This window comes from Argentina silus (assembly GCF_951799395.1).
Source record: "Argentina silus genome assembly, chromosome: 22".
In the NCBI taxonomy this organism is placed as follows: Eukaryota; Metazoa; Chordata; class Actinopteri; order Argentiniformes; family Argentinidae; genus Argentina; species Argentina silus.
The window spans coordinates 6411302-6424357 of NC_139676.1; the positions used below are offsets into that span (position 1 = coordinate 6411302).

At 41.6% G+C, this 13056-nt stretch overlaps 1 protein-coding gene across 3 annotated transcripts in view; it reads left to right on the forward strand.

Moving 5' to 3' along the window:
* The first annotated feature begins 10659 nt into the window (after positions 1 to 10659).
* krt222 (keratin 222) overlaps positions 10660 to 13056 on the forward strand; it is a 25847-nt gene continuing 23450 nt past the window's right edge. Inside the window, exon 1 of one of the 3 annotated variants that reach the window (XM_083693894.1) lies at positions 10660 to 10903. The gene's annotated coding sequence lies outside the window, so the exon portion shown is untranslated. The remainder of the gene's footprint in view (positions 10904 to 13056) is intronic. The other 2 variants (XM_083693893.1, XM_083693895.1) reach the window with 2 other exon arrangements.

A 13056-nucleotide genomic window follows, 5' to 3' on the forward strand; every position in this document is an offset into this window, starting at 1 on the left:
TCAGTTTGCACATGCATAATTGCACTGTTTACATTTGCACTGTTTTATTATTATTATTGTTGCTTTTTTATTATCACATGCTGCCTTAAATTTTGTTATCTTGTACATTTTGTTTAGTATATATTGTGTATTTTTTAGTATTGTACTTTGGTTGGCATTCTGCGGACAGCAAAGCAAGAATTACATTGTACAGGGAAACATGTTTTCTACTGTGCATATGATAATAAACACTTTGAATTGAATTGAATTGAATTGAATCTTATTCTGCCCTGGGTTTGCTGTTAGGGGTTCCCCCTTTCTCTCTGTCCATCTCCCCCCCCTCTCTCTCTCTCTCTCAGCACATGTGGTTACTCTTCTCTCTTCTTCTTCTTCTTCTTCTTCTTCTTCTTCTTCTTCTTCTTCTTCTTCTTCTTCTTCTTCTTCTCCTTGTGTTTTAATAAAGTAGCATAATTGCAAGGTTAACAAGGTTTTGTTGTTTGTTCCTGTCCTTGCAAGCTTATAGATAATGATTCTTTGTTATCTTACCTCTGAATTGAATTTGAAAGTCTTTTGAGATCAAGTCAAATCATGTCAGGTCTAAGTTTATTGATCATGTGCACAGGATACAGGCTGTCATTTATACAAATATCCAATTATATCATCATATTCTATGTGCCTTGTGCCAAATAAACACTGTCTGTATCACTTTCAATGCTTGGTGTGCGATCTATTATATATTGAAGCTATGTCAGTACCTCGTAATTACACAATTGTTGACTCTGAGAAGAAGTGTTGATATATTTGGTTTGTTACTGCACTCACCTGGCACACAATAAACAACTTTCTCTAGTTCACCATTGGCAGTTCTCTCCAGGCCAATTCCTCATCCGGAAATCTGGTACTTAAGAGAATCAAATCACTAAGTATGACTCTAATTTAGTACTTATGGGCCTCAATGAGAGATTGCAAACACACCTAATGAAAGAACAGGAGCTATTGAATAGAGCAGCACCTGGTCTTTTCAAAACAATATATTATGACCAACAAGTAAGAGTGTGCGTGTGTGTGTGTGTGTGTGTGTGTGTGTGTGTGTGTGTGTGTGTGTGTGTGTGTGTGTGTGTGTGTGTGTGTGTGTGTGAGAGAGAGAGAGAGAGAGAGAGAGAGAGAGCATGAGTACTCACTTAAACCTCACTTAAACAACCACATGTCTTTAAACCTGTAATTTCCTCTTCAGTTGATGCCCCCAAGATAGATGTGCCATATTACTGAGTGTAACCCATGCTTCGCTGAGAGTCTCGTAATTGCTCTCTCCCTCCGTCTCTCTGTCTCTCTCTCTCTCTCTCTCTCTCTCTCCCCCCATCTCTCTGTGTTTCTACAGGATCAAAGGCAGGCCATGTCATCATGCTTTAATATGGTGACGACCTTTACACAGGTGTGGCTGATTAAGTTTTCTGTCATCATCATCATCATCATCGCATTGCTACCGTCTTTGATCATTGAGAGACTGCACCATTTGTTTTCATGAATTGTATTATTCAGAACTTATTTATCCAGGTTTATTCATTGAGAAACATGCTTTAAATACGAGTAGAAGAACTTTGAAGTCAATTCTAAATGATACAGGGAGCCAGTGCAGAGCAGTTAAGACTGGACTGATATGCTCTCTCCTCTTAGTTTTTGTCAGTAGCCTAGCAGCAGAGTTTTGATTTAGTTGGAGCCTGTCTGTAGACTTCTTGGGGAGTCCAGTAAAATTGCATTACAGTAGTTAAGTCAACTTGAAATAAAAGCTTGAATCAGTTTTTCAGCATCCCGCTGAGTTAAAAACGGCCGCACCTTGGCAATGTTTCTCAGATGAAAAAAGGCTGTCTTGGTCACCTTGCTAATGTGGGAATAAAAACTCAGATCAGAGTCTAAGATAACACCAAGACTTGTGACCTCTGACTTAATCAAGGGAGTTAGATTCCCAAGGCTATTTAAAAACATAGGCCATTTGTCTTTGGGGCCAAGTAAGAGGATTTCAGTTTTGTCCTCATTTAGCTTTAAAAAGTTATTGTTCATCCATTTATTGACAGCTGATAGACAGCTAGTGAGGGGGCAAATAGCATTAGTATCATTTGGTACAACAGACATGTATAATTGAGTATCATCCACATAGCTATGGAAGTTTACATTGTGTGCTCTGATAATGTCGCCAAGCGGTAGCATATACAGTGAGAATAGTAAGGGACCAAGGCCACTTCCTTGTGCAACACCAACCATCAGCGCTGAAGTGGGCCGTCGCTGCTCTGGGCAGTAGCTCCGCCTTGGCGTCGAAGTACGAGGATTTTTCAAGGCGGAGTTCCGCTTCATCTTCGATCACCCCCAGGAGGGCGCAGACGCAGCGTCCCAATTCCCACGATACCCCCCATTCCCACCCTGGTTCCCAGGGTCGAGGAGGAGCCGATGCAGGTCGGCAGGTCCCATCTGTCCGCAGCGGAGCGCGAGCAGCGTTTCCCGGACCAGCATTGCCTCTACTGCGGGCAAACTGGTCATTACATCCGGGCCTGCCCGACTCGTCCTCGACCCTCCCACGGCAAAAGACATGGCTTTCCAGAGGGAGGGGTCCCTTGCCCACCTGGGCACCCCTCAACGCTGGCTCATCCCCACAACCCTCGCATGGAACCAGGAGTCCTATAGCCTGGGTGCCTTCCTGGACTCCGGGGCCGACGACAGCCTCATAGACGCCACCCTGGCTAAGGAGGCTGGGATTCCCCTGCTCCCCCTGGATACCCCTATTAATGCCCAGGCCCTCCTACTTCGCCGACCCCTCCCTGTTGGACGAATTCTATCAGGCCCATCCCGACGCTCGATACGTGTGTCCCGTAAGGGGGGGGGGGGGGGGGGGTACTGTTACGGTCCCTCTCCCTGACCAGCCCTCTGGCACCACCTTGAGGCCCCGGCGATCATCGCTGGAGCGTCCACCTCCCAGTCGACAGCGCACCTGTTCCCTGTCTCCACTCAGCACACCTGCAAACCATCTGCAATCACCGCCCTATAAGAACCCTGCCTGAACTCCACTCCAGTGCCAGAATGTGTCCCACTAACCCTCGTCTTCCTCGGATTCCCCCTCGTCTACCTTCCACGGACCTAGCCATTCCTGTGTTGACTACCTACACGGTAATAAAGGGTAAAATAAAGGTGGAGAAATCCAGGCTCCATCAATAGAAGTACACACTTAATAAGTGGAATAAACGTTTGAGCTAAGAAATAATAATAACTGGTCAAAACAGGTATAGGGCAACGGGGTAAACAACTAGATTACACGGATACAGACGGGCAGACAGAATAACTCACGTACGGACAGAGAGAATCTCCGACAAGGACCTAGAGGAACACACAGGCTATATATAGCAAACACATGACAGGACACACAGGTGATTGGAATACTGGTGATTCCGCCAGAGGACGGAACCAGAGTCACCAGAACAGCAACATCGGCAGCAACAATCTCCTGTCCTCTATGATAAACACTTGGGACTCTATTTTATCTGGTATTTTCAGCCAGCGCAGAACGGACGCACAGGTGTCATCCAAGCACAGGCGTATTGGCGTATTGGCAGTAACAGGTGAAAATACCACAGCGCTGAAGCACTGTCTCATCAGCGGTCAGGTGGGTGGAGTAACGGTAAGAGAGATCAACTGCCATCAGGTGCCCTGAATAATTCTGGCTTAAATTCTGGCACAAATATTTTTTTTACACACATAATTTCATTCATAGTGATTTGCATACAGTGTGCCTCAATGTTATGTTTTACATTTTTAAATGATCCATCAAGCATTTCCTCTAGGGTTACCATGAAGAATGTGTTGTGGCCTCCCTAGAAAATCATTTATCATTGAAGTCATGTCATAAACAAATGGTTGTTTGTCCCAAACTGAACCCTGGATTCTACCCTATCCACCTAACTTCAAAGGGCTAACAAGTTTCAGAAAGTAAATTGCATCTCTTGTGCAAATACCCCAGACCCCTAGGGCAATGTTGTCTTGTCAGATTTGAAGAAGCAGCCACATAGACACACAGAGAAAACATTTGCACGATTCACCTTTTACCCAAGGCTCTGAGTGACTAATTATGCTCATACACTATAGTGTGACTGATTTATCTATTATACAGTATATGACCCCATCAATTATATTCTATTCAAATTCAAATTCAAAAAACGTTATTGTCTATCACATAATAATGACAGAAAATTACCTTAGGTTAGAGAGTAGAGAGAAAAACATAAAAAACATACATGAAAGACTCTCATAAAATTACATTAAAAACACAAACAATTCCATAAATAAATAAGAGCAGGTGTGCAGAGCTGCATTAAAACATAGTGACAGTGTATTTGGCCTTATTTAAAATGGATATTGCAGTAGGAATGAAAGTTTTTGTAGGTAGTTTTTTTGACCAGTGCTCTAAATCGGCTGCCTGATGGGAGCAGCTGAAAGGAGGGTGAGGGGGGGGTGAAGGGACCTTAGTGATGGAGTCTGCCTTTCTTTTTACTGCGTGACTGTAAAGATCTGAAAGTTGGGTTTGAGTGATGCCAGTGATTTCGGTTGCATGCTTGATGATTCATTTTTTTTTTCTTGCTTTTCACTATTATATATTTCATATTCTATTGGAATATGATTATATTCTATTCCATTCTATTCTATTGGGTTGTGGGTTGGTAATGTTATTAAGGCTTTTATTTTATTTTATTCTATTCTATTTGTGGGATGGTAACGTTATTAAGGATTTGTTGTTGCCCATGTTGTCTTGACTTGCATTTGAAGTATGTGCCCATCCTTGTTCTCCACAGAGACCCAATTGACTGCAGGGATGTACACCACTCCTAGGTGTTCTCTAATTGTTTCCCAGAGAAACAAGAACTCCTCGACCCTGAGGCGCTTCTACTAAAATACCATGTCAAAGCAGATTATGATGAGGACTAAATACAGTTGTGGTCAGAAGTTTACATACAGTTGTAAAGAACAGGCAGTCTTGAGTTTCCAATCATTTCTACAACTCTTATTTTTCTGTGATGGATTGATTGGAGCACATACTTCTTTGTCACAAAAAACATTCATGAAGTTTGGTTCTTTTATAAATGTATTATGGGTCTTCTGGAAATGTGACAGAATCTGCTGCTATTTATTATTATTATTATTAATTATTATTATTATTATTATTATTATTATTATTATTATTATTAATAATAATAATAATAATAATAATGTATTACTTTTATAAAGCACCCTGCCCCCCCCAAAAAAGAAAAGCAAAACAAAATGTATAACCATATTATAAAAGCAGCAATCAAATATTATTTTACTTATTAATGTTTCATCATCCAGAGTTGTTAGAAATCACACTTTTTAATTTGATAAGACAGCTAATTCAGTTTAAATAACTGTATTATCTAGTTGAGTACTTTTATGTACTGTACAGTAGGTCTGATACACTGGTAATGTGGAACGTCACTGGGGACACCCAAACAACCATGCAGTGCTGTAACACTGACATGATAATGCAGATATTTGGCTGAAAATGAAATTGACTTGTGTTCCTCATTTGACTTTCCCCATCATCCCAGAAACGGAGACAGTGTGAAAAACTGTGCAGACTAGAATAAAAAATATATTAAAAAAACATTTTATCAGGTCAAAAAAATTCTAAAATAGCTATATTTAGAAGTCTCCTTTGGAGCTTCCAATACAAACTTGCTATGTTTGTCCAGCTTTGTCATGGTATTCTTTCATTATGACGCAATCACTTTACCAGTGTATTGTGATGTGACTCCAGGAGGCCCCAGGTAGAATTTTGAAGCCAGAGAACTTTGGAACTCCTTGGTCAGTAAACAGCTTATCACAACTAAGTCCTGCTACATTATGCTTTTATGATCAACATACTCTGCTATAATCCCAGTCAAGATATCAGTCTCATATGGATTCCAATATTATATATATATATATTACAATCCATATTAATTTTTGCAGAGTTAAATTATTAATTTACATAAAGTGAAAGTGACAGATATACTGTAGGAAAAGACAGATGGACATATATGGAGTTACTGTAGCTAAGCTATGTAGCATGTCAGCCTGTTAACCATGTAATGATTATCTACACATCAACTATACACCCTTCAACTTCAACACCTTCCCCAGTCAACATCGTGATCACCTGTTGCTGTAGGCATTTTCATCACAGGGAGTGGTGTGTGTGTGTGTGTGTGTGTGTGTGTGTGTGTGTGTGTGTGTGTGTGTGTGTGTGTGTGTATTTCTCCCATGCACAACACATACCTCTCACATACCTGTCTTAAGTCTTTATAATGGAATGACGGTAACATTATAATAGTAAATAAATAAATAGGTCATTTTATAATAGTAACCTCTTGGAGGACAACTAATAGTAACCTCTTGGAGGACAACCAACCTACAGTAGGACCCACCCACCAATGTTACTGTCTGTGGATGCCTGTCGTGTCTGGTTATCTTTGATGTCTCAGGTGTGGCTGGGTTTGGGGCTAGGAGGGTGGGGTTGATAAAGGCATGTACTATCAGAGGTTGGGGAAAGTCACCTGGTGAAAGTATACTGGCACGAAATTAAAATGGCTTTAGTAAAGATTTAACGGGCGTTTATGCAGTCTGCAGATGGACTTAGCCTCCATTCAGACACTTAAGATGACAATGGTTTTAGGATTTAAGTAGTGTCTATTCAATCTCTCTGAAGGACTTGTATACAGTACATTCACACATGAATAGGGTCGTCTCAGGTGAGGAGTCAGCCGCATTCACGCAAGATTAGAAGAGGTTTAGGTTGGTATTAGGGGCCATCTCAATATGCAGTCTGCTGTATTTGATTTCCATTGTAGTTTTAGAACTAAGGTCACGTAAACAGGATAAGAGAGGGATTTAGGATTTAAAGGGTGTTTCCCTGTGGATGAGATAATTCAGTGTTTGTCTGATGGACAATCATTAATTTGTGATGACTCGTATTCTTGAAGAGCCGTAGACTAAAGACCCACCTCTTTAGGCTGCACCTGGGCTCCTCCTCCTTAGACCTCTCCACCCCCTAACACCATATTGTATAGTTGATTCACTTACTTAAACAAATGTACTTATTGGAAATCGCTTTGGATAAAAGCGTCAGCTAAATTACTTCAATGTAAATGTAAATGCAACAGTTGTGACTTTTAAAATGGTGAAGTTACAAGACCAGGTTCAAAATGGGTTCTATCTCTTTTTTTTTCTTCAGTTAGCACATTTTGAAGATACTGGCTAGATTAACAATCCGTGAAATTCCTGTAAGCATTCATTGAACACTGAATTTATAATAATTAGTCTAAAGACAGAAAAAATTAAGAAGGAGGAAAGAGAGAAAGAGTTGACTTAGAACAACAATAGCATTGTTTACAACAGAGGCCCTGTGTACAGTACTACAGCAAGGGAAAGTGATGGGGTTGAATGAACCAATAGGAAGCTTGGAGTGTACAGATGGCCAATAGCTTAAATCATAAAGCGTCATGTTAAAAAAGTGGCCCGAGGTACTCCCACAATTGTTTACAACAGCAGTTTGGCATTATAAAATGCCCATAGGGAGAGTAAATCTTTATTTTGTGGTAGATTGTGGTGGCTTTCATGAATCATAAAGGGTCATGTTAAGAATGTGGCCCGAGGCCAGAGGATCACACTCATACTTGTGACATGTGATTCTGCAAAATTCTGACTGTGTGTAGGCTACATCCTAGTCTCAGGGTGCGTCCTCATAATCTAAAGTGTCTTTCTCTCCTAGCCTCCTCTCCTAGTCTCCACATTAAGGCTCTAATATACAGTCATGAGAAAAGGTTAGGACACCCCCCAAAATATTAAGTTATTCTTTTAAAAATATGGACATATCAATATTTTATCTTCTTTCTAACAATATCTATAGATAAAGGGGATGTAATTGAACAAAAAACAATGAAAATGTAACTTTGTAATCATTTATTTAACGAAAAATTAACAATAATGCCAATTCCTACTGAGGAAAAAGTTAGGACACCCCATGCCCTAATAGCTAGTATTGCCCCCCTTGGCTGAAATAACCTCAATTAGACGTTTCTTATAACTGTCTACAAGTCTCTGACATCGATTGGGAGAAAGTTTTTCCCACTCCTCCTTGCAGAATTCTTTCAGCTGTGGGATGTTAGAGGGGTGTCTTGCATGCACAGCCAGTTTCAAATCAATCCACAGCATGTCAATAGGATTAAGATCCGGGCTTTGACTTGGCCATTCCAGAACTCTCAATTTCTTTTTCTTGAGCCATTCCTTGGTAGATTTACTGGAATGTTTTGGGTCATTGTCATGTTGCATGGTCCACATCCGCTTCAGCTTCAACTTTCGAACAGATGGTCTCACATTTTCCTCAAGCACCCTCTGATACAATACAGAATTCATAGTGGATTCTATGATGGTGAGCTGACCAGGCCCTGCTGCAGAAAAGCAGCCCCAAACCATGACATTTCCACCCCCATGCTTCACAGTTGGTATGAGGTTCTTGTTCTCAAATGCTGTCTTGGTTTTGCGCCAAACATGTCTACTCTTACTATGCCCAAATAGTTCAACTTTGGATTCATCTGTCCAAAGCACATTGTTCCAGAAGTTCTGGTCTTTCTCTAGGTGTTCTCTGGCAAACTTTAGTCTTGCCCTGATGTTTTTTTTTGACAGCAGGGGTTTCCTCCTTGCACACCTCCCATGTAATGCAAACTTGTTCAGTCTCTTTCTTATGGTGGATGCATGTACTTTGACATCAATTGTGGCAAGAGATACCTGTAGGTCCCGTGATGACATTCTGGGATTGTTGGAGACTTCTTTAAGCATCTTTCGGTCAGCTCTTGGGCTGAACTTGCTTGGGCGGCCTGACCTGGCCATGTTGGTGGTGGTTTTAAATGTTCTCCACTTGTAAATTATTTTCCGGACAGTGGAATGGCTAATTTCGAATTGTTTGGAGATCTTTTTATATCCCTTCCCAGACTCATATGCATCTACAATTTTTCTTCTGAAGGCCTCAGAGAGCTCTTTTGATCTCGCCATGGTGATGCAACTCACTTCAACAATCAAGAGCAAACCAAACTAAATGTCTGAGGTTTAAATAGGACAGGCTCCTCCAAAATCCTCTGTAACGATGTTCTAATCATTTGCACCTGATGTGGTGCTCTTGATTATAATTTTAGGCATTTTAAGTGGAACTAAATGTGGGGGTGTCCTAACTTTTTCCTCACAAGAAGATTGCATTTCTATTAATTACATTTTACCAATCATTTTTTAAATAATTTGTTTCAGTTGTATTTGTTTAGTTTTATTACCTCAATTTTTCAATATTGTTCAAATGAATATCAAATGTCCATATGTTTGAATATGTTGAAGAAGACAAAGGTTTTCATAGGGTGTCCTAACTTTTTCTCATGACTGTACTATAAGGTCTTTCTCCCATGCACAACACATACCTGTCTTAAGTCTGTATAATGTGTCGCCATAATAATCTCTCCTAGTCTCCTCTCCTAGTCTCCTCTCCTTATCTCCTTTCCTTCATCTGCACTTATCTGCACGTAACATGCTTTCTCTGGTGGCTGCCTCTTCAAATCATGCGCGCATGCAGAAACACAACAGCATGTCTGACAATGTTGTTATTAGGGAGGATGTTGTTGTTTGGAACTTCAAACTGAGTTTCGCTACGGTGACTAGAGATGGCAGTGTTCCAACAGACTTACGCCCTGCTCCTTTAAGAGTTTATGTGTAGTTAATACCAGCTGCAGGACTGGATTTAAGACATAATACCCTACAAATCAGGGCTGAGTACCTTGCATAATGATATCATGTTCAGACAAAATCCTTCTTGGCGTGTTATGAAGGTGTGTGTGTGTGTGTCTGTGTGTGTGTGTGTGTGTGTCTGTCTGTGTGTGTGTCTGTGTGTACTTCAAACAACTTCAGTGTTATCGTTATGCTACACTTGGCATTGGAACAACATAGGGATTGGCTGAATCACGTGCTGATCTGGAGCCATGTTATTTCCTTCAGCCTGCGTTGAGGCAGTGAACCGAAATCAAATTTGATTTTCATAGAAAAATAGATAGCAGAATGTAGCACACACACACACGCACACACACACACACACACACACACACACACACACACATACACACACACACACACACACACACACACACACATGCATATCACAGGCACATTTTTTGGGGGGGGGTAGTTTCAGCATCTAGAGGCCATTCACATGTAAAGGGCGTTTCCAAATACAGTGATGTTTGTCGCTAGAGTAGAGTAGAGTAGAGTAGAGTAGAGTAGAGTAGAGTAGAGTAGAGTAGCAATTTAATAATCCCCTAGAGGAAATAAATATTCAGACAGATATACAGTACAGTACAAAAGACCACATACAACAATGTGATGTTGACCTCCCCAGTCACAGTAATTCCCTGCCTCAACGTTCCTTCGTTGTCGTGAGATGACGCAGCTTCTCTCCAAGGCTTGTTGGAAGAAGAACGTATCGTGCCGGCTCGAGGGGAACAGGCTGGGTCACATTCCCCGTGCGCCCACAGTCACACAGTCACAGTCAATCACGCAGAAAGGTAGACACAGGGACGTACGACTCTCTCTCTCTCTCTCTCTCTCTCTCTCCCAGGCTCTCAGAACACGGCTGCTGCATACGGAACTAAGGAACGCCCAGGCGGGGTGTTGTTCTGGTGTTCTGTGACCTGTGACCTAACGAGCTGCTGCCAGGCATTATCAATAGCGCTCATCATCACCTCGCCATTGCAACCACAACGCCCTCCTGCCAAGGGGATAGGCCAGGCAGGCAGACAGGCCTCAGCGCGGCGCAGAGTGGGCGTGTGTGTGTGTGTGTGTGAGACGGTAAGTGGTGAGTTTGTGTATATGTGTGTGTGTGTGTGTGTGTGTGTGTGTGTGTGTGTGTGTGGTTGGGGAGAGGGGGGCAGGGGGGGAGTACCCTAGTGGCCTTGTGTGGTCCCTCTCCACATTTGTTATTCTCTGTTTGTTTTTCATTTGATGTGGTTGTGTGTGTGTGTGTGGTTGTGTGTGTGTGTCTGTGTGTGTCTGTGTGTGTCTGTGTGTGTCTGCTGCCTGCTGACTCTCTCCCGTCTCCTCTGTCTCTCTCAGTCCTGTCCAACTAAAACAAAACCATTCAGGATAAAGTCTCTCTGACAGATTCATGCGTTTATTTACGGCGCAAAAACCACAGCACTGTCTTCGCAAAACATTCTAGGGAAAGCTGGCGAAGCCCTTCGCCCACTGTCGCCTGGTTCCGGGCCAGATCTACCTTTACGCCCTTTAATCTACCTCTAACCAAGATTTCGCAGTCATCATTTAACAAATTCCTACTCATTTATTCTCATGATGTCATACAGTACATGGTTGGCATGACAACAACCGAAATAATAGTTGGCTGAAGTAGAAAAGTAAAGGTGAGTTTTAGCGAGATTACTGAAGGCGATGACATAGCAGACTACGTACCCCAGACAGACACAATACTTCCAGGAGGTTTATAGTCTGCGTGGGTATATGGTACAGTCAGTAAGTGCTGGCTCAGTGGGTCTGTTTGTACTGATAATCCTTCGATCCTCACGAGGGGTTCAGAAGGCGAGGCTGTTTGCTCAGAGAGGAAGCGAAAGCCTTCTAGATCAACCTTCAGTCATGTGATGTTTGCATTAAACACATTTAGTGGAAAGAAAGTTGGCTATTCAGGAGGTGAATGAGTAATGTCCGCTCCTCTGAAGCGGGATTCTCCGACCGGTGATTCATCGAAATGCGCAAAATACACGTTTAATTCAGTTTGTTTTTTTCGATATGTTTTTTTTTTTTTTTTTCTTCATTCTTGAAAGTGAAAGTCATATTGATCCAACGAGTCAACCAACCCTCAGTCATGTGATGTTTGTATGAAATACATTAGGAGTGTCAGTGGAAAGAAAGTTGGCTATGGAGGACTTACTAGGGAAATGAGACATGAGTAATGAGTCCGCTGCTCTGATCTGCAGTATTCTCTGACTAGTGATTCATTGAAATTAGTTTTTTCGAGATGTTGTTTTTTTTCATTTTTCATTTAGACACAAAACGCCTCGTCATACAGATAGATATTCTCCATGAAGTAAACACAAGCCTTTCTATTAGAATAGCTACGACTCTTATGCCCAATGTAGTGGTAGTTTTGGACCATGCAAAGGGGGGACTGACTCTAAGGCGTGGTTTTTGAACGAAACGAAACCTTTTTAAAGGGCATCCTCCTCAACACATAAATAGGTGTTGTGTGTCCTTACCTGACATTGCACATTCTCCTGTCAGAGTGGTTTTAACTTAGTTGTACTGCACCTGTAACCCTCAAACATTCTTTGCCTGCTTGGGATGCCATACCGCCAACATCTTAACCACGCATAGCTACAGTACATCTTTTTAGAATGTCCTGTCTCAAACATTCTGTATATACTTATCATCATAATACCTCAAACATAACGCTTATTGTTGACTGTCTTTGTGGGTTGTCAAAATGTCTGCAATGTCTTACAACACATCATTACTTTACTCATTAAGTTGTGTCAGCAGTGATTTATTATGTTGAAACAAAGGTGGATTAGTGGCTTTGAAGTAACAACACACTCAGTGTTGACTGTTGTTCACCACAAGAAAACAAAATTCTGTAGTCAAGGAATGAAGAACATCGGGAAATAATTGCTCCAGACAGACAACAGCACACACACATATACACGCACGCGTGCACACACACACACACACACAAACACTATGATGTTGATGGTGGCCAAGGGAATTGAGCAACACAAAGTGCAAGAGATGTCAGTGGCAGACCTCATTAATCAGTTTATAGACCGACATTTCACATCATTTTATGAAGTATAATATTTGCAGATACTGATAAACAAACAGACAAACAGTCTATCTCTCTCTCTCCCTCTCACACACACACACACACACACACACACACACACACACACACACACACACACACACACACACACCTACACACAGGCACATACACTCACAGTG